The sequence below is a fragment of the Bos grunniens genome, chromosome 9 (genome assembly GCF_055505025.1).
Source record: "Bos grunniens cultivar Pamir isolate PY7600 chromosome 9, Bosgru_T2T1.0, whole genome shotgun sequence".
Classification (NCBI taxonomy): domain Eukaryota; kingdom Metazoa; phylum Chordata; class Mammalia; order Artiodactyla; family Bovidae; genus Bos; species Bos grunniens.
The window spans coordinates 72,176,277-72,197,325 of record NC_141173.1 but is presented as its reverse complement, the minus strand read 5'-3'; the positions used below and the strand labels follow the sequence as shown (position 1 = coordinate 72,197,325).

Sequence of the window (21,049 nt, the reverse complement as noted above, 5' to 3'; positions counted from 1 at the left end):
AGCTTAATGTTCAAAGGACTCACCTGGGAAGCTTGGTAAAATTCAACTTCCAATTCAAAAGGTCTGAGTTGAAACTGAAACACTGAATCTCTAACAAGCTGTCAGGTGATGCTAATGGTGGTTGTCTATGTACCACACATTGATGAGCAAGGTCCAATAGAGAGAACACAGGTAGGAAGTCAGTGAAAGTTTTAGTCGCTCAGTTGTGTCCGACTCTTTGTGACTTCATGGATTGTAGCCTGCCAGGCTGCTCTGTCCATGGAATTTTCCAGGCAAGAATATTGGAATGTGTTGCCATTTCTGTTTGAATCATTTTTGATTTGGGCTAGAACTGAGCCCAAATCACTTACCAGCCATGGGAAATATAGGCAAGATTAAATAAGTACATGTATATGGAAAGCATCTAGAATAATTTCTGGAACTTAATGTTTGTTGGTAATCTTAAATTTTTCTTTTCCTACCATGTGGATAGCTATTCCTGTCAACCTGTGTTATATATCTCATAATGTCTGGCTCTTTTAACTTCTAATGATGGTATTTTTCTCAAAACACCTGTAATTCATTTAAACTATTTTTGGCTTTAAAGTAACTTTGTAAAATAAGAAACTATTTTGGCACTTCATTCATTTCCATGTCCATGGTCATACCAAACACTGTTGCATGGGCTTGAAGTTAAATAGATCTAATTCTTCAAATTGTGTCTCTACCATTGTTGGTTGAAAACGTGTACAAATTACTTCATCTCTATAAACTTTGTTTTCCTCATTTATTAAATGAAGATAATAGCTATATGTATTATAAAAATATTGAATGGATTAAAGCATGTAAGAAGGTTGTGTGTGCATGCTCAGTCATGTCTGACTCTTTGCAACCCCCTGGACTATATAGCCTGCCAGGCTCCTCTGTCCATGGGGTTTTCTAGGCAAGAATATTGGAGTAAGTTGCCATTTCCTAGTCCAGTAAGAAAGTTAATCAAGTGCCAATTCATAGTAAGAACTTATATCAGACATTTCTTATGTTTCAATTCATTGCTTAATGACAAGGGTGACAAAACTACAAAGGAGACAATATATAGCCTTGACAGTTTTCTCTGTCAAAGTCAAGAATAGGAAAAGAGTAGGACTCAGGGATCCATAATGAGGACATTTGGGTGGATGAGCCTGAGAATCTTAAACACCCAGCACCAACTGAATCCAATAAATGGCAAAAGTCCCTTCCTCTGTACTAGAGGAAAGCAGCCTTCCCTTTCATGCAAAAGTCTTACCTGAGCCAGGTGCCTTGCAAGATAATGTTTACCTTCCTCACAATCTATCCCTTCATTACCTATTATATAGAGTCAAGTCTCTGCATAGCCCAAATGGAAAAATAAAGTCTCTGCTTTGGAAGGAAATGGCTTACACAAAAGATTCCTAAACCTGGCAAACATATAAGGGCAAGAACCAGGATACTATATGTGAGAGTGGTTTTTAAGAATGTAGGACTAGAAAGGGCAGAATATAAAGGGAAGTAGATTGCAAGGTTGGTTGGAAACATTTATTGACACGGGAGTACTCTCCCATGACTAAGGGTTCAATGTTGTATCAGTCTGCTACTGCCACAAGAACCACATAATCTCAGTGACATGCCACAATAAGCATTTATTTCTCACTTTGCTGAGGTTTGGCTGATATAGTCTGGGCTTGACTGGGCTTGCTCCAAGCTGTGGGTTGAATCCAGATCTGCAACTCATGTCTTTCATCTTCTTTGGACCAATGGTTATTCAAGGCAGGGACTTCTCAGAGCTAAAGATAGGAGTTCAGAAGACAAGCCCAATTGTGCATCCGTATTCTAAGCCTCTACTCCCATGATGTTCAATAATATCCTACTGGATAAAACAAGTCATATGGCCAAGTTTAATATTCTAAGTATATGGAAAAAAGAAAATGTTTGTACTACTTGCATATGATGTGATAATCTACAGAAAACCAAGAACATATAGATAAAATATAAGGATAGTAAGAGATTGTAGACAGGTAGCTATATATAAGATCCATATGCAAAAAGAATTGCATTATTATTTGCTAGGAGATAATGTTATAAAATATAATTCATGAAAAGATATAATTTTTAATCAGAACAAAAAGGAAAAGATGCAAGATACAAATCTAACAAAGGATGCACAGAACATGAATAGATAAAATGTTGAAACTTTTTGAAAGACACTAAAAAATACCTAAATACTTAAAAATATATCTTGTGTTCAAGATTATGAAGAATCAACATTAAAAGGATACAAATTATCTCCAACAAAATTATAAAGTTGATTAAAAACCCCAAGCAGTTCCTTTTCAATAATTTGACAAATAATTCCAAAATTTATACAGAAGGGGAAAGACCCAAGAAGAGTCAAGACATTTAAGAAACTAAGTAAAAAGAATAGAGAGAGAGATAGTCCTACACATAGTTATAAATACTTACATGGTAATCCTTATCACGTAAATTGTTCATGGTTTCTACTGACATTCATTTACAGTGATTAATTTTCTTATCTGCTTAGTGCACTTTGATTCTGAGTTCTATTTGGTTTATCTTTATCCATGAAAAATTGGGAGGCTTAATTGAGGGTGCTTACCTTTGGAGAAGAATTATGCTTATTTCTATTAGAAGCATGAAGGTACTATTGGCCTTGGACAACTTCATCCCCACTGAAAATTTCTTGGATTAATCCTAGAATCTTTGATTCATTTTCCCAACATTTTCCTTGACCCAGGATGTAGTTTCCCAGTTGCAGCAGTAACATAAGCATATATCTTTAAGGCAAAGTTATTTTTGAGATTGTTTATGATTCTGTTTTCAGAATACATTTTTCATTTCCAGGTGGCAGTTTCTTTAGTTTTTAAATTACTATTATTTTCTGTAAGCCTAGAGATTCAATTAATATGTTTTATGCAGATCTCATTTTTTTCTCCCTGGAAGGATTTTGCACAGTATCTGGTCTACCACATTGACAGAAGCCAAAGCTCTTGGTATGTAATTCTGGACAGAGTCTGGTAGCCTTTCAAAGTACATTACTATTTACCCTCTTTTACATAAAACATGAATTACTTGCTGTCAGTTATTCATTGCTCCTTCCTATCACTTCAGTCATTTTAACTCTTTAGGTGTTGAATTCTTAAAGAATCTAAAATATCATTCAAGACAAGGTAGTATAAAAGACTGCCAGTCGATTTTCTAACTCTTCTCCTGAAACTACAGCTCTTTCTCTGGTATTTTTATTCTAAAAGCAAAAAGCAAATGAGCCTAGATATCCTAGCTTGTGCCTTAATCTAGTCAAATTATATCACAAGATGAAAATACAGAGAAAACTGATAACCGTGCTAAGGTGGAAAACTGAGAATTTAGTTAGCAAATTCTAAAATAGTTTACCATTCTCCTTTCACGTTGCATTTCTGACCTATAGCCAGTCAGAAAAATGAAAGTCATTTTGCTATTCAAGTAGAGTATAGGTCATATCAATTTCAAATCCCATATTGAATGATTATAATTCTGCTTTACTCTATTTCTAAAATATAAAATAATTCTCTACCTCTCTTCTCTTACATCTAACCCAAAGTTAATAGTCTTAGAATTTGTAGTCAGGAAAACACAATCTATTGTAATACTTTTATTTCCCTTCACATGTAAATCAAATTGTGCACTTAAAATTCTGGCTCTGTTCAGGATGCTAAAGGCACTTTAGCTACAATCCAATCCAACATTTTCTTTCCCTCTATTGCCAGTTGGAAACATAATTTGAAAGCTATGCTCATTCAGCTAGCAGTGACTTCCTTATAGAGGTTCAGTTATATTTTGTTAGTAGCTTTCAGTTCAGGTCAGTTCAGTTGCTCAGTTGTGTTTGACTCCTTGTGACTCCATGGACTACAGCACTCCAGGCCTCCCTGTCCATCACCAACTCCCAAAGCTTACTCAAAATCATGTCTGTTAAGTTGGTGTTGCCATCCAACCATCTCATCTCCTGTCCTGACCTTCTCCTCCCACCTTCAATCTTTCTCAGCATCAGGGTCTTTTCCAATGAGTCAGTTCTTCACATCAGGTGGCCAAAGTATTGGAGTTTTTGCTTCAGCATCAGTCCTTCCAATGAATATTCAGGACTGATTTCCTTGAAGATTGACTGGTTGGATCTCCTTGCAGTCCAAGGGACTCTCAAGAGTCTTCTCCAACACCACAGTTCAAAAGCATCAATTCTTTGGTGCTCAGCTTTCTTTACAGTACAACTCTCACATCCATACATGACTACTGGAAAAACCATAGACTTGACTAGACAGACCTTTGTTGGCAAAGGTCTCTGCTTTTTAATATGCTGTCTAGGTTGGTTGAAGATTTTCTTCCAAGGAACAAGTGTCTTTTAATTTCATGGCTGAAGTCAACATCTGTAGTGATTTTTGGAGCCCCCAAAACTAAAGTCTCTCACTGTTTCCATTGTTTCCCCACCTATTTCCCATGAAGTGATGGGACTGGATGCCATGATCTTTGTTTTCTGAATGTTGAGCTTTAAGCCAACTTTTTCACTCTCCTCTTTCACTTTTATCGAGAGGCTCTTTAGTTCCTCTTCACTTTCTGCCATAAGGGCGGTGTCATCTACATATATGAGGTTATTGATATTTCTCCCAGCAATCTTGATTCCAGCTTGTGCTTCATCCAATCCAGTATTTCTCATGATGTGCTCTGCATATAAGTTAAATAATCAGGGTGACAATATACAGCCTTGAGGTACTCCTTTCCAGATTGGAATCAATCTGTTGTTCCATGTCCAGTTCTAACTGTTGCTTCCTAACATCCATACAGATTTCTCAGGAAGCATGTCAGATGGTCTGGTATTCCCATCTCTTTCAGAATTTTCCACAGTTTGTTGTGATCCACACAGTTAAAGGCTTTGGCATAGTCAATAAAGCAGAAGTAGATGCTTATCTGGAACTCTCGCTTTTTCAATGATCCAACAGATGTTGGCAATTTGATCTCTGGTTCCTTTGCCTCTTCTAAATCCAACTTGAACATCTGGAAGTTTACAGTTCATGTACTGTTGTAGCCTGGCTTGGAGAATTTTGAGCATTACTTTGCTAACATGTGAGATGAGTGCAACTGTGCAGTAGTTTGAGCATTCTGTGGCATTACCTTTCTTAGGGATTGGAATGAAAACTGACCTTTTCCAGTCCTGTGGCCACTGTTGAGTTTTCCAAATTTGCTGAGTGCAGCACTTTCACAGCATCATCTTTTAGGATTTGAAATAGCTCAACTGGAATTCCATCACCTCCACTAGCTTTGTTCGTAGTAATGCTTCTTAAGGCCCACTTGATTTCACATTCCAGGATGTCTGGTTCTAGGTGAGTGATCACACCATCATGGTTATCTGGGTCATTCATATCTTTTTTGTATAGTTCTGTGTATTCTTGCCACCTCTTCTTAATATCTTCTGCTTCTGTTAGGTCAATACCATTCTTTCCTTTATTGAGCCCATCTTTGCATAAATATTCCCCTGGTATCTCTAATTTTCTTGAACACATCTCTAATCTTTCCCATTCTGTTATTTTCCTCTATTTCTTTGCATTGATCACTAAGGTAGGCTTTCTTATCTCTCCTTGCTATTCTTGTAATTCTGCATTCAAATGGGTATATCTTTCCTTTTCTTCTTTTCTTTTTGCTTCTCTTCTTTTCACAGCTATTTGTAAGGCTTCATCAGACAACCAATTTGCCTTTTTTCATTTCTTTCTCTTGGGATGGTCTTGATCACTATACAATGTAATGAACCTTCGTCCATAGTTCTTCAGGCACTCTCTCAGATCTGATCCCTTGAATCTGTCAGCTCTACTGTATAATCATAAGGGATTTGATTTAGGTCATACCTGAATGGTCTAGTGGTTTTCCCTACTTTCTTCCATTTAAGTCTGAATTTGACAATAAGGACTTGATGTTCTGAGCCACAGTCAGCTCCCAGTCTTATTTTTGCTGACTGTATAAAACTTCTCCATTTTTGGCTGCAAAGAATATAATCAATCTGATTTTAGTATTGACCACCTGGTGATGTCCACGTGTAGAGTCTTCTCTTGGGTTGTTGGAAAAGGGTGTTTGCTATGACCGGTGGGTTCTCTTGGCAAAACTCTATTAGCCTTTGCCCTGCTTCATTCTGTACTCCAAGGCCAAATCTGCCCGTTACTCCAGGTGTTTCTTGACTTCCTTCTTTTGCATTCCTGTCCCCTATAATGAAAAGGACAACTTTTTTGGGTGTTAGTTCTAAAAGGTCTTGTAGGTCTTCATAGAACCGTTCAACTTCAGCTTCTTCTGCATTACTGGTCAGGGCATAGACTTGGATTTCTGTGATATTGAATGGTTTGCCCTGGAAACAAACAGAGATCATTCTGTCACTTTTGAGAATTGCATCCAAGTACTGCATTTCAGACTCTTTCATTGACTATGATGGTTACTCTATTTCTTCTAAGGGATTCTTGCCCACAGTAGTAGATATAATGGTCATTTGAGTTAAATTCTCCCATTCCAGTCCATTTTGTTTTGCTGATTCCTAAAATGTTGACATTCACTCTTGCCATCACCTGTTTGACCACTTCCAATTTGCCTTGACTCATGGACCTGACATCCCAGGTTCTTATGCAATACTGCTCTTTACAGCATCAGACTTTACTTCCATCACCAGTCACATCCACAACTGGGTATTGTTTTTGCTTTGGCTCCATCCCTTCATTCTTTCTGGAGTTATTTCTCCACTGATATTCAGTAGCATATTGGGCACCCACCAACCCAGGGAGTTCATCATTCAGTGTCCTATCTTTTCGCCTTTTCATACTGTTCATGGGGTTCTCAAGGCAAGAATACTGAAGTGGCTTGTCATTCCCTTCTCCAGTGGACCACGTTTTGTCAGAACTGTCCACCATGACGTGTCAATTTTGGGTGGCCCAAATGGCATGGTTCATAGTTTCATTGAGTTAGACAAGGCTGTGGCCCTTGTGATCAGATTGGTTTGTTTTCTGTGATTGTGGTTTTCAGTCTGTCCACCCTCTGATGGAGAAGAATAAGAGGCTTAAGAAAGCTTCCTGATGTCAGAGACTGACTGAAGGCAAAACTGGTTCTTGCTCTGATGGGCTGGGCCACGCTCAGTAAATGTTTAATCCAATTTTCTGTTGATGGGTGGGGCTGTATTCCCTCCCTGTTGTTTGACCTGGGGCCAAACTATGGTGGAGTTAATGAAGATAATGGCAACCTCCTTCAAAAGGTCCCCTGCAAGGACTGCTACCCTCAGTGCCCCACCCTGCAGCAGGCCACCACAGACCCACGCCTCTGCTGGGCACTGCTGGACACTCATGGGCAAGTCTGGGTCAGTCTCTTGTGGGGTCACTCCTCTTTTCTCCTGTGTCCTGGTGATCACAAGGTTCTGTTTGTGCCCTCCAAGAGTCTGTTTCCCCAGTCCTGTGTAAGTTCTGGCTCTATGGTGTGGTTAATGGCAACCTCCTCCAAGAGGGCTTATGCCATACCCAGATCTACTGCACCCAGAGCCCCTGCCCCTGTGGCAGTCTGCTGTTGACCTGTACCTCTTCAAGAGACACTCAAACACAGTTCTGTCTCAGTCTCTGTGGGGTCTCTGGGACCTGGTGTGCACAAGGTTTGTTTGAGCCCTTGGAGCATTTCTGGTGGGTATAGGGTTTGATTCTAAATGCGATTTCACCCCTCCTACAGTCTTGCTGGGGCTTCTCTGCCCTTGGACATGGGGTATCTCCTTACAGCTGCTCCAGCTCTGTGCAGCTGCCTCTCCTCCAAAGTTAGTAGCTTTAATTAAAAAAAAAAAAAAAAGACAGTGAATATTATGATTAGATCAGAATAAAAAAACTTCATACTTTATAATCTCCCCCCAAATATCTATACTACTCCCCTAGTTTTGAATTAAGTTAACACATATTAATCACTTTATATCTTAATATATTTGTTTTTCTTAAAAAGATGAAGTAATTAGTTCATGCTTAGAAAAACCACTCTGCTCCAATATAGGTAATTCCAACCAACTCTTCAACATAATGAAAAATAGAAAATGAGACAAAATATTTTTAGAGATAAGTTTAAAGGAATAGGAAGTCTACCATAATAATAAAGAATTATTGGGACAGAATCTGGGAGAGTGTAGGAGCCTGGAAAAGTAAGTCTAACATTTGAGGCCTTTTTTTTTTTTTTTTCCTCTCTAGTAACATTTCCTGATTCTGGATGGGGCAGCTGTGAGGCAGAGGTAAACTTTTAGCCAGCTAGCAAAACCAGAGATCAGTTTCTGGAGGTAGGGCTTGTCAAACTAATGGGGTCTTGATGATTCTTCTTGCTTTGATTCAGCTTTACTGTAAGATGAACTAAAAGGAAAGATAACTTCACAGTGACTGAAATAGAGTTTTAAATTGTGAAATTCTTAAAATAAGACCGGATGAATTTCAGATTGCTAGCACTACCCTGGCACATGGCAAAAGCGAATGTTAATCCTGTCTGGAGAAAGACAATACTACATTAAGTCTCAAATTACTCCTATATACAATATGGCAAAATCAACTTCTAGCACACAATGAAAAGTAACTAGAAAACTAGGAAAATCACACTAGGAAAAAAATAACACATTCAAGGAAATCAGTAGAAACAAAAGCAAGAAACAGATCCAGAAAGTCTCCAGATACTGATGGTATATGATGATATAAGACACAGACTGTAAAATAACTATGTATCCTATGTTCAGACAGATAAGAGACAAGATTGAGAACTGAACTGCAAGTTAAAAGATAGAAGCCAATGGAAACTTTGGAATTTAAATAACATTTACCAAGATTAGAAAATTAATGCACAGATATAGCAGCAGATTGGACCAGGCTAAAGGTAGACTTAATAGCTATAAAATTTTAAAAGAGCTAGAATAAATTAGAGAAAGAAAGAGAATATATATATACATATATATAATAGACACAAGATTTAGAAATAACAGTGAGAATTCTAATACATCAGTGTTCAAAACATCAGGCATAGGGGAAAGAAAATATGGAAAGAGGAAATAATTGAACAAATAATTGCTGCTGAGAATTTTTCAGAATCCCTATGAACACTAAGGAGTATAAAAGAAATTTATACCAGGTGTATTATAGCAAACTCGCTGAATCCTTCCTCCTTTAAAAAAAATAAGAAATAAGACAGACTCTCTTCAATGGAGAAACAGAGAACCACCTTCTCAATAGACCAAAAATAAAAACAAGAAAGTGAAATATCTATGGAGCTAAGAATGAAAACTGCTAGAATTCTATAAAAGTGAAAGTCGCTCAGTCATGTCTGACTCTTTGCAACCACATGGACTATACAGTCCATGGAATTCTCCAGACCAGAATACTGGAGTGGAAGCCTTTCCCTTCTCCAGGGGTTCTTCCCAACCCAGAGATCAAACCCAGATCTCCCGCATTGCAGGCAGATTCTTGACCAGCTGAGCCACAAGGGAAGCCCAAGAATTCTATACCTAACAAAATATACTTCAAGATTGAAGGAGAAGTAAATATTTTTCAGATAAATGGAAATTGAGAGAATTTCTCTCCAGAGGACTTGTACTAAAAGGTAATTATCAGGCAGAAGAAAAATTAGTTCAGACAGAATTTGGGATGCAGAATGGAACAGAGAGCAATTGAAAGGGCAAGAATGTGGATAAGTCTAAATGAATATTGGCTGTATGTAAAATGATAATAATGTGTAATTAAAATAGTTACTGGAGCAAGAATATATGAAGGCAATGAATTAGAATCATGGAAAGGGATATGCACATACAGACTGTTGATTAATGAGAAGGCTAACTCTGTAGAGTAGAGAGAATGACATGTACTGGGACAAGTTGAATATCAATTATAAAAATGGAAGTTATCTTCTACCTCATACACCAAGGTAAATTCCAGTTAGATTTTATATCTAAATGAAAATAGAAAATAGATATCTTTATATCTAAGTGAAAAGTGAATAATGACAAACATTCTAGAGGATACTTTAAGAGAATATTTTCCTAACCTCAAAGTACAGAAAAACTTTTCAAGTGGCCAAATATGCACTAATTATAAAGGAAAAGATTTGTAAAATGGATTATATTAAGACCCAAAACTTCTCTTTATCCAAAATTACTATTAAAAGAGCAAAGAGGTGAGCCACACACTGGGAGATAGTATAAGCAACACATGCATGTGACAAACGGCTCAGAACAAAATCTATAAGAAGACACCAACAAATCAATACGAAAAGGGCATCTCAATAGAGAAATAGGCAAGGGATTTGAATAGGCTCTTCAAAAAAGGGAAAATCCAAAGTAGTTAATAAACTTGAAAAGTGCTCAATTACCTTAGTAATCAGGAAAATGCAAATAAAACCAAGATGAGAGGGAATTCCCTGGTGGTTTATTGGATATAATCCAGATTTCACTGCTGTAGCCCAGATTCAATCTCTGGCCAGGGAACTGAGATTCCCACGTCAAAAATAAATAACTAAATAACAAAACAAAACAAACACCCCCCCCAAAAAATGAGAAATGGCTACATATCAATAAAAACTGCTGAAAAGGAAATGACTAGTAGTCATAAGTGTTGGTGAGAAGGTAGAGCAAAGGCAATGCTAATAAACTGATGATCAAGTGCAAATTTGTATAACCCATTAGAAAATTGGTATTAGTTACTAAAATCGAACTTACACATAATTTGACTGAGCAGGTTCACTCCATCTATACATGCAATGGATATCAGTGCATGCAACCCAGGAGATTTGTGCAAGGATGTTACAGTAGCATTGTTTCTAATAACCCCGAACTACATCAAATTCAGGTATACCCATTCAATTATGAATTATATGAACACACAACTACAAACAACACTGTGAATGGATCTTGCCAATGTAATGTGGAATAAAAGACTCTAGACTAAAGGAATGCATACTCAATGATTCCATTTACATAAATATAAAAAATCTGGCACTAAACTACATTATTGAATGATGCATATATGTGTGGTATAACTATATTTAAGAATATGTATAGATGTAATTATCATAAAATTATAATATGGAAATTTGGGGGAGGAAGAAGTAAGGAATGGTGAGAGAAAAAGTACTTCTAGGTCCTGGCAATTTTCTGTTTCTCCCTAGATCATGATGACAGTATGCTCATGCTGTAATAGATCATAGAATTTAACATTTTTCTTTCATGTTTCTTCTCCGTATATGTTTATATTTTGCAATAAAAATTTAAAACCTAAACTAATCTAAAATGAAATAAATTTAAGCTTGAAGGTCATTTTTTGTGGGATCACATTTTTTTATTTTCAGATTTTAAGTAGTAGGAAATAATATGTTAAGTGTAGAATATTTCATCTTGAAAAAAATGGGTTTACATGTGTGGCTATAACAGAATTTCAAAGGCTTGTTGTTTTGGTTTGGTTTGGTTGGGTTGGGTTTATATTTTAGCAGTTCATTAAGAGATTGAGTAGCAGAAATTTTTTTTAAAGAGGCTATTTATTTTCTCTTCTTTTCCTTTTATACATACTGAAGAAAAATCAAGCTACTATACAGGATGCACTGCCATGCAAAACCAATGGAAATTCAATATAAGAATGTATTAACCTATTCTTTTTCTTTTGTTGAGTCTTACTTCATTTGAACAAATTGCTTTTGAGTTTATATCTTCTGTCTTTAGTTTTCCCCTTTTCTCTCAAGAATTTTCTCAAATTACAAGTACCTCCAACAGTCTTAATTCAAATACAGCTAATTATAAATTGAAAAGCACATTTTCCCATTTTCTATTGTTTTAAAATGTCTTAACAGTGATGACCTCACTGCCATGCTGAAGTCCAAAGCCACACGCATAGCTACTAATCCACTGTGAATTTGTACCAAGTGTCCTTGGCCCTCAAGAGCACTGATGAAATTATGATCATTACCACCAGCCTATGAGACTTACACGTTCTTGTGTGTCTTTTGCCCAATCCACTTGTTCTCAGACACAACACTCTTGGCAATTATACTGAAGATGGTGGTTGCAGCCATGAAATTAAAAGATGCTTACTCCTTGGAAGGAAAGTTATGACCAAACTAGATAGCATATTAAAAAGAAGAGACATTGCCAACAAAGGTCCATCTAGTCAAGGCTATGCTTTTTAATATGCTGTCTAGGTTGGTAATAACTTTCCTTCCAAGGAATAAACATCTTTTAATTTCATGGCTGCAATCACCATCTGCAGTGATTTTGGAGCCCCCCAAAAATAAAGTCTGACACTGTTTCCTCTGTTTCCTCATCTGTTTCCCAGGAAGTGATGGGACCAGATGCCATGGTCTTCGTTTTCTGAATGTTGAGCTTTAGGCCAACTTTGTCACTCTCCTCTTTCACTTTCATCAAGAGGCTCTTTAGTTCTTCTTCACTTTCTGCCATAAGGGTGGTGTTATCTGCATATCTGAGGTTATTGACATATCTCCCGGCAATCTTGATTCCAGCTTTTGCTTCATCCAGTCCAGTGTATCTCATGATGAATTCTGCATAGAAGTTAAATAAGCAGGGTGACAATATACAGCCTTGATGTACTCCTTTTCCTATTTGGAACCAGTCTATTGTCCCATGTCCAGTTCTAACTATTGCTTCCTGACCTCCATACAGATTCCTCAAGAGGCAGGTGGTCTGGTATTTGCATCTCTTCCAGAGTTTTCCACAGTTTGTTGTGATCCACACAATTAAAGGCTTTGGCATAGTCAATAAAGCAGAAATAGATGTTTTTCTGGAACTCTCTTGCTTTTTCGATGATCTAGCAGATGTTGGTAATTTGATCTCTGGTTCCTCTGCCTCTTCTAAAACCAGCTTGAACATCTGGAAGTTCACAGTTCATGTATTGTTGAAGCCTGGCTTGGAGAATTTTGAGCCTTACTTTACTAGCGTGTGAGATGAGTCCAATTGTACAGTAGTTTGAGCATTTTTTGGCATTGCCTTTCTTAGGGATTGGAATGAAAACTGAGCTTTTCCAGTCCTGTGGCCACTGCTGTTTTCCAGATTTGCTGGCATATTGAGTGCAGCACTTTCACAGCATCATCTTTTAGGATTTGAAAGAGCTCAACTGGAATTCCATCACCTCCACTAGCTTTGTTAGTAGTGATGCTTCATAAAGCCCACTTGACTTTACATTCCAGAATGTCTGGCTCCAGGTGAGTGATCACACCATCATAATGATCTGGGTCATTCAGATCTTTTTTGTTCAGTTTTTTTGTGTATTCTTGCCACCTCTTTTTAATATCTTCTGCTTCTGTTAGGTCAATACCATTTCTGTCCTTTATTGAGCCCACCTTTGTGTGAAATGTTCCCTTGCTATCTCTAATTTTCTTGAAAAGACCTCTAGTCTTTCCCATTCTATTGTTTCCCTCTATTTCTTTGCAGTCATCACTGAGGAAGGCTTTCTTATCTCTCCTTGCTATACTTTGGAACTCTGCATTCAGATGCTCATATCTTTCCTTTTCTCCTTTGCTTTTCGCTTCTCTTCTTTTCACAGCTATTTATAAGGCCTCCTCAACAGCCATTTTGCTTTTTGCATTGCTTTTTCTTGGGGATGGTCTTGCTCCTTGTCCCCTATACAGTGTCATGAACCTCCACCCATAGTTCATCAGGCACTCTGTCTATCAGATCTAGTCCCTTAAATCTATTTCCCACTTCCACTGTATAATCATAAGGGATTTGATTTAGGTCATACCTGAATGGTCTAGTGGTTTTCCCTACTTTCTTCAATTTAAGTCTGAATTTGGCAATACGGGGTTCATGATCTGAGCCACAGTTGGCTCCCAATCTTGTTTTTGCTGACTGTATAGAGCTTCTCCATCTTTGGCTGCAAAGAATATAATCAGTCTGAATTCGGTGTTGACCATCTGGTGAGGCCCGTGTGTAGAGTCTTCTCTTGTATTGTTGGAAGAGGGTGTTTGCTATGATCAGTGTGTTCTCTTGGCAAAACTCTATTAGCCTTTGCCCTGCTTCATTCTGTACTCCAGGGTCAAATTTGCCTGGTATTCCAGGTGTTACTCGACTTCCTACTTTTGCATTCCAGTCCCCTATAATGAAAATCTAGAATCTCCTGGATTATAGATAGTTTAATCACATTATGAATAAAACTTTTGTTCAAGTCAACAGGAATTCTATGGAAGCATGTCTTATGGGAACCAACACCTATCAATAATGGTTTTAGTTAGCACCCCCACCTTCCACAGTAACCAATTAATCAATAAATGCTGTTAAGTGTTCTTCCCGAAAGAACTCAAGTCATCATCGTTTCTTCTTCAAATCACTGCAAACACTTTCTTACTGGTGTCCCTGCCTCTAATCCAGATTTTTTGGGGGTAACTGTGCTAAAAGGTAAAGATATTCTCTCACTCATCCTTTGTAAAAATTTCTTCCTTCTTAAGTTTCATAGTGTTCTCTGAATATGAAATGTGAAAGTCAAAATTTATTAGTAGGTCTCCCAGATGCTTCATCATCAAGTTTATGATGTGAAGATGCTCTATGTTCACCCCAGCATCTTGAATTACTCATAGTTGTGCCATGTTTTCTCCTCTCTGTATGTGAACCATTCCTCCACCCAGAACACACTTCTATACTTTCCTTTTTCCTCTGAGAACTGCACAGGATGAAAACACCTATTTCCTACTTGACCTTTTAATCTCAGCTTACATAGCACTTTTATTTTATTTATTACTATCATTATTATTATTATTATTTTGGTCTCCTCTGAATACCCATATCTGAATTACATGCCAGGCACTCAGTGTTTTTGTAAGATTCTATACTTATCCCCATAGTGTTCTTATCACTTTGAACTGCTTGATTCCCTTTCTGTCAAATCTACAAACAAATAAGACCCTAGACATCAGGGGCTAGATCTGTAACATGGCTAATGCCAATGAAGCTTATATTAATCTGAATAACACATTCAGAGACTCAACATTAGAGGCAAATGTTCACATGAAAAACATTGTTTAAATCCAAAAGAAATTTGGCCCTTTAATTTTCTGACTATTTAGAAATAGTTTACTCTAGAATATTATTTATAAAATATTTGTGCTTATAAAATACATATGCAGTTCCTAAACTGTGGAATTTATAAAGAACTGAAATAGATATGACTGGTTCCAAATAGGAAAAGGAGTATGTCAAGGCTGTATATTGTCACCATGCTTATTAACTTCTATGCAAAGTACATCATGAGAAACGCTGGGCTGGAAGAAGCACAAGCTGGAATCAAGATTGCCGGGAGAAATATCAATAACTTGAGATATGCAGATGACACCACCCTTATGGCAGAAAGTGAAGAAGATCTAAAGAGCCTCTTGATGAAAGTGAAAGAGGAGAGTGGAAAAGTTGGCTTAAAGCTTAGAAAACTAAGATCATGGCATCTGGTTCCATCACTTCATGGCAAATAGATGGGGAAACAGTGGAAACAGTGGCTGACTTTATTTTGGGGGGCTCCAAAATCACTGCAGATGGTGATTGCAGCCATGAAATTAAAAGACGCTTACTCCTTGGAAGGAAAGTTATGACCAACCTAGATAGCATATTAAAAAGCAGAGACATCACTTTGTCAACAAAGATCCATCTAGTCAAGGCTATGGTTTTTCCAGTAGTCATGTATGGATGTGAGAGTTGGACTAGAAAGAAAGCTGAGCGCCGAAGAATTGATGCTTTTGAACTGTGGTGTTGGAGAAGACTCTTGAGGGTCCCTTGGACTGCAAGGAGATCCAACCAGCCCATCCTAAAGGATATCAGTCCTGAGTGTTCATTGGAAGGACTGATGTTGAAGCTGAAACTCCAATACTTTGGCCACCTGATGTGAAGAACTGACTCTTTTGAAAAGACCCTGATGCTGGGAAAGATTGAGGGCAGGAGGAGAAGGGGACGATAGAGGATGAGATGGTTGGATGGCATCACAGACACAATGGATATAGGTTTGGGTGGACTCTGGGAGTTGGTGATGGACAGGGAGGCCTGGCATGCTGTGGTTCATGGGCTCGCAAAGAGTCAGACATGACTGAGCGACTGAACTGAAGTGAACTGAAATAGGTATATCTCTATTGTTAAGTGGATTAAAACTTTTTTTTTCCCAAGTAAAAAATACATATAATATACTTGAATATGTTTATATGTCTTGTTTAGAAATTACATTTAAAATGTGTATTTCATTTTTCTTTCTTTCTCAAGGAATCCCTAAGTCAAATTTGGCAATATGAGCAATATAAAGACAAAGTAAGTAATATATGCAACTTCTTTTTAAATTGAAACTGCCTTAAAGCACAAAACAAATGGCTTGTTTCATTGTATGCCTGAATTGACTATGCTGATGAATCCATGCTCCCAAGACCACAGCTTTGTGCTTCTTCTGCACAGAGAATCTCACAGTACTATACATACAAGTTAAAATATACAGAGAAATTTAAAGCCTTTTTTTTTTTTACTGTGCTTATCTCTTGCCGTGGGTTTCCTATTTTTATTAAAAAAAAAAAAGCTTCAGAAGTTTCAGGAACTTTCTATGAAGTGCTATCAATTGATTTAACACATCTTTCCACCTTGATTTTGTGCAATTTTAGTAATTTCTCTGCTAGGTCATTCAGCATATTATTAATTATTATTATTATTGAAGGATAAATTCTTTACAGAATTTTGTGTTTTCTTTCAAACCTCAACATGAATCAGCCATAGCTATACATATATCCCCTCCCTTTTGAACCTCCCTCTCCTCCCTCCCCATCTTACCCGTCTAGTTTGATACAGAGCCCCTGTTTGAGTTTCCTGAGCCATACAGCAAATAACCGTTGGCTATCTATTTTACATATGATATTGTAAGTTTCCATGTTGCTCTTTCCATACATCTCACTCTCTCCTCCCCTCTCCCCACGTCCATAAGTCTATTCTCTCTATCTGTTTCTCCATTACTGTCCTCTAAATAAATTCTTCAGAACCATTTTTTGAGATTCTGTATATGTGCATTAGAATACGATATTTATCTTTTTCTTTCTGACACACTTCACTCTGTATAATAGGTTCCAGGCTCATCCACCTCATCAGAACTGCCTCAAATGTGTTACTTTTATGGCTGAGTAATATTCCACTATATACATGTACCACAACTTCTTTATCATTCATCTGTTCGTGGACTCTAGGTTGCTTCCATGTTCTAGCTATTATAAATAGTGCTGCAATGAACAATGGGATACATTTGTCTTTTTCAACCCTGGTTTCCTCAGGGTATATGCTTAGGAGTGGGATTACTTTGTCATATGGTGGTTTTATTCCTAGTTTTTTAAAGAATCTCCATACCGTCTTCCATAGTGGCTGTATCAATTTACATTCCCACCAACAGTGCAAGAGCATTCCCTTTAAAGCTATTTTTATTTTCTCCTTCAACTCTTATTTCCACTGAGAAGATTCTCTTTATTTAATTAAAATACACTTTATTGCAACAAACTTTATTGAGAATATTCTAAAGTGAGGTGTAAAAAGTTACATCTAATATGAATCTAGTCTTGGAGGAGCCTCTGGAGACAAAGTAATTATTACAATGTAAAGTAGTAAGTCCACTGATAGTAATACTTGAGTATTTGGGAAATAAAGCAAAAGCAGCAAGGTCTGGTATGGGTGATATTTAGACATCTCCCTGGAGAGAACAGCAACTAAGTCAAATCTTGAAAATTTAATAGGTTTCATTCTAGCTAAAAGAAGGGAGAAGGGCACACAATATTGAGTAAGGAAAAGCAAGAATGAATGATTTGGAGAATTAAGAAAGTTCAAAATTGCACAGTTCCAGTTTCTCCACATCCTCCCAACACTTCTTCTTTTTTGGGTTTTTGGTTTGGCTTGGTAATAGCCATTCTAATAGATGTTAATGTTATCCTTGTAAATATGTATATTTTTTGTTATCCCTTTAAGTATGCATATTTTTTCTTTCAGTTTTATTGAGACATACTTGATAGACACATTGTATAAGCTTAAGGTGTACAGCATAATGATTTGACTTACATACCTCATGAAATAGTTACCACAATCAAGTTAGTAAACATTCATAATTTTATATGGATACAATATTAAAGAAATAGAAAAAATATATATTTCTTTGTGATGAGAACTCAGGATTTACTCTCTCAACAACTTTAATACATAAGGTATAGCAGTGTTACTTACACTTATCATGTTGTGAATTACTTTACTAGTAATTATTTATCTTACAACTGAAAGTTTGTATCTTTTGACAATCTTCCTCTATCTTTCCCTCACCCTCACCTCTAGTGACCACATATCTGATCTCTTTTTCCAGTTTTTTGCTGTTGTTGTTTGTGTGCTTATTTTTGAAGTATAATTGACCTACAACACAATGTTATTCCCTGATACATGACATAGTAGTTCAGTATTTTTATACATTTAAAAATAATCACCATGATAAGTCTAAGTGCCATCTGTCACCATACAGATTTAATTATTGACCATCTTCCCTACACTGTACATTTCATACCTGTGACTCATTTATTTTGCAATGGGAAGTTTGTACCTCTTAATCTCCCTTACTTATTTCTCTCCTCCCCCCAACTCACTCTCCTCTGGCAACCACCTGTTTGTTCTCTGTATCTATGACTCTTTCTGTTTAGTCATGTTTGTTCATTTGTTTTGGTTTTTAGGTTCCATATATAGGTGAAATCATAGAGCATGTGTCTCCCTCTGACTTATTTCACTTAAGATAACACCCTCTAGGTCCATCCATGTTGTTTCAGATTGCAAGATTTCATTCTTTTTAAGGCTAATTTCCAGTGTGTGTGTGTGTGTGTGCACATACATACAACATTTTCTTTATCCATTCCTCTATTGGTGGGCATTTAGGTTGTTTCTATACCTTAGCTATTGTAAATTATCTTGCAGTGAATATAAGTGTACATATACCTGTTCTAATTAGTGTTTTCATCATTTTCAGATGAATACCCAGGAGTGTAACTTTCTGTGTCATAAAGCAATTATAGTTTTGATTTTTTTTTTTTTTAGGGATCTCCATACAGTTTTCCATAATGGTGCCACCAAATTGTCAGTTGCTAAGACTATGGACTGCAGCATGCCAGGCTTCCCTGTCCTTCACTATCTCCCAGAGTTTGCTCAAACTTATGCCCATTGAGTTGGTGATGATCAACTATCTCATCCACCAAATTACATTCCCACAAATCAGAATTCTCTTTTCTTCAGATCCTCATCAACGCTTTTTATTTGTTGTCTTTTTAATAACAGTCATTCTGACAAGTGTGAGGTGATATTTCATTGTGGCTTTGAACTGCATTTCTCTGATGATTTCTGATATTGAACATCTTTTTATGTGCCTGTTGACCATCTGTATATGTTTGGAGAAATGTCTGTCCCAGTCCTCTGCCCATTTTTCAATTGTGTTGTTTGCTTTTTAATGTCAAGTTGTGTGAGTTCTGTATGTATTTTGGATATTAACCACTTGTATATTGTTGGTTGATAGTTTCCTTCACTTTAAAAGTGAAGTAGGCTTTAAATTTTTTATCCACAAATATTAAACAAAATTTAATACAGCTTGTGTTAAAAGATTTGCTTTAATAAATCCAGGTTCTCTCTTTAAGTAATGTTAGGGTTAGATTTTTCTACCAAAACTCACCAGTGTAAACATCAGCTATGTCTTTTCATGTTCTTGTAAGAACCTACATAGAGATCATTTTTTTAAGTGGACAGTGATAAATATAGTGCAAAACTAGCATTGAAGAATTTTTCATATATTAAATTATTGTATTAAAAAGAAATGAAATGTTACATGTTAATGTGTGTGTGTGTATATATATATATGTGTATATATATGTGTATATATGTGTGTATATATATATATGTGTATATATATATATGTGTATATATATGTGTATATATATATTAGATTCTGAACATAAGAAATGTTACATGTTAGTGTGTGTGTGTGTATATATATATGTGTGTATATATATGTGTATATATGTGTGTATATATATATATGTGTGTATATATATATATAATAGATTCTGAACATAAGAAAATGTCTGTATATGTGTTTAAGAAATAAAATCCACCATTTAAAACTTGGTAAAAAAGCAAAACTTACTGTCATTTTCCTGTTTTTACACGTATATAGTTGACTGAAGTCATCCCATTACAAGAAGAAGACATGACTCAGAAACCACTTGAAAAGTGTAGAACCTCACACCTTCTTTTAGTGATCCTGAACTGCACTTACTGCCAGTGTTACTGTGGTTACCACAGTCTTGCTTTTCTAGGATTGCAAATGTTTTTTTACTTTAAAAAAATCATATTATTTACATAAATATAAATAAATTATATTATCATGTAATTTAGATAAAGAGTGCTTAGGTCAAAATCAAAAGAAACTACTGGATTTTTGCCCTGTAAGTAATGTCTCTTTGAAAAGCCCCAGAGTATTTATAGAACAGCCCTCAAGATGCTGTTCTGGCATTGACTCCATTACTCTTTTCTCATGAGTCTTCAACATTGTTTTTCCATTTTCCAACCTTCCAATTTATGCTTCCTATGTAAGTAAGAAAGTGGATTCTGTGTAGTTCCTCCAATTGCTAGGAAATGAGAGAGAAATGTAATAAACACAACACACTAAGAAATGTAATCTGCCACTATAAAAGGCCAAATTTAAAAATGATTCCAACATTACTAAATTACCCCAGGCCATAGAAAAATATGAAGATTTCTCCATTTTATAAAATAGCATAGATTTATTGCCAAAACTGATAAAATATGTCTCCCTAAAATTAAAATTGAATGTATAATTGAATTATACATACCTAAATGGCATTCCCCCACTCCAGCATATACTGATGCATTAAACATATAAACAAATGACAACAAATAACCTTCAACTCAAGTTGTGCCCTTGCCCTACACTGAATCTGTATCCTGCATGCCTTGACCACTTCAGATCTCTAAAGCCAGTTCTGGCCTTCAGTATTCAATCAGAAAGAT

The 21,049-nt window shown here is 36.4% G+C and overlaps 1 long non-coding RNA gene across 1 annotated transcript in view; it reads right to left on the bottom strand.

The window, feature by feature from the left end:
* Positions 1–3,630: 3,630 nt before the first annotated feature.
* The window catches only part of LOC147366161 (uncharacterized), a 38,498-nt gene continuing 21,079 nt past the window's right edge, over positions 3,631–21,049 (bottom strand). Inside the window, exon 2 of the long non-coding RNA XR_015133201.1 lies at positions 3,631–6,370. This is a non-coding gene — a long non-coding RNA (uncharacterized LOC147366161). The remainder of the gene's footprint in view (positions 6,371–21,049) is intronic.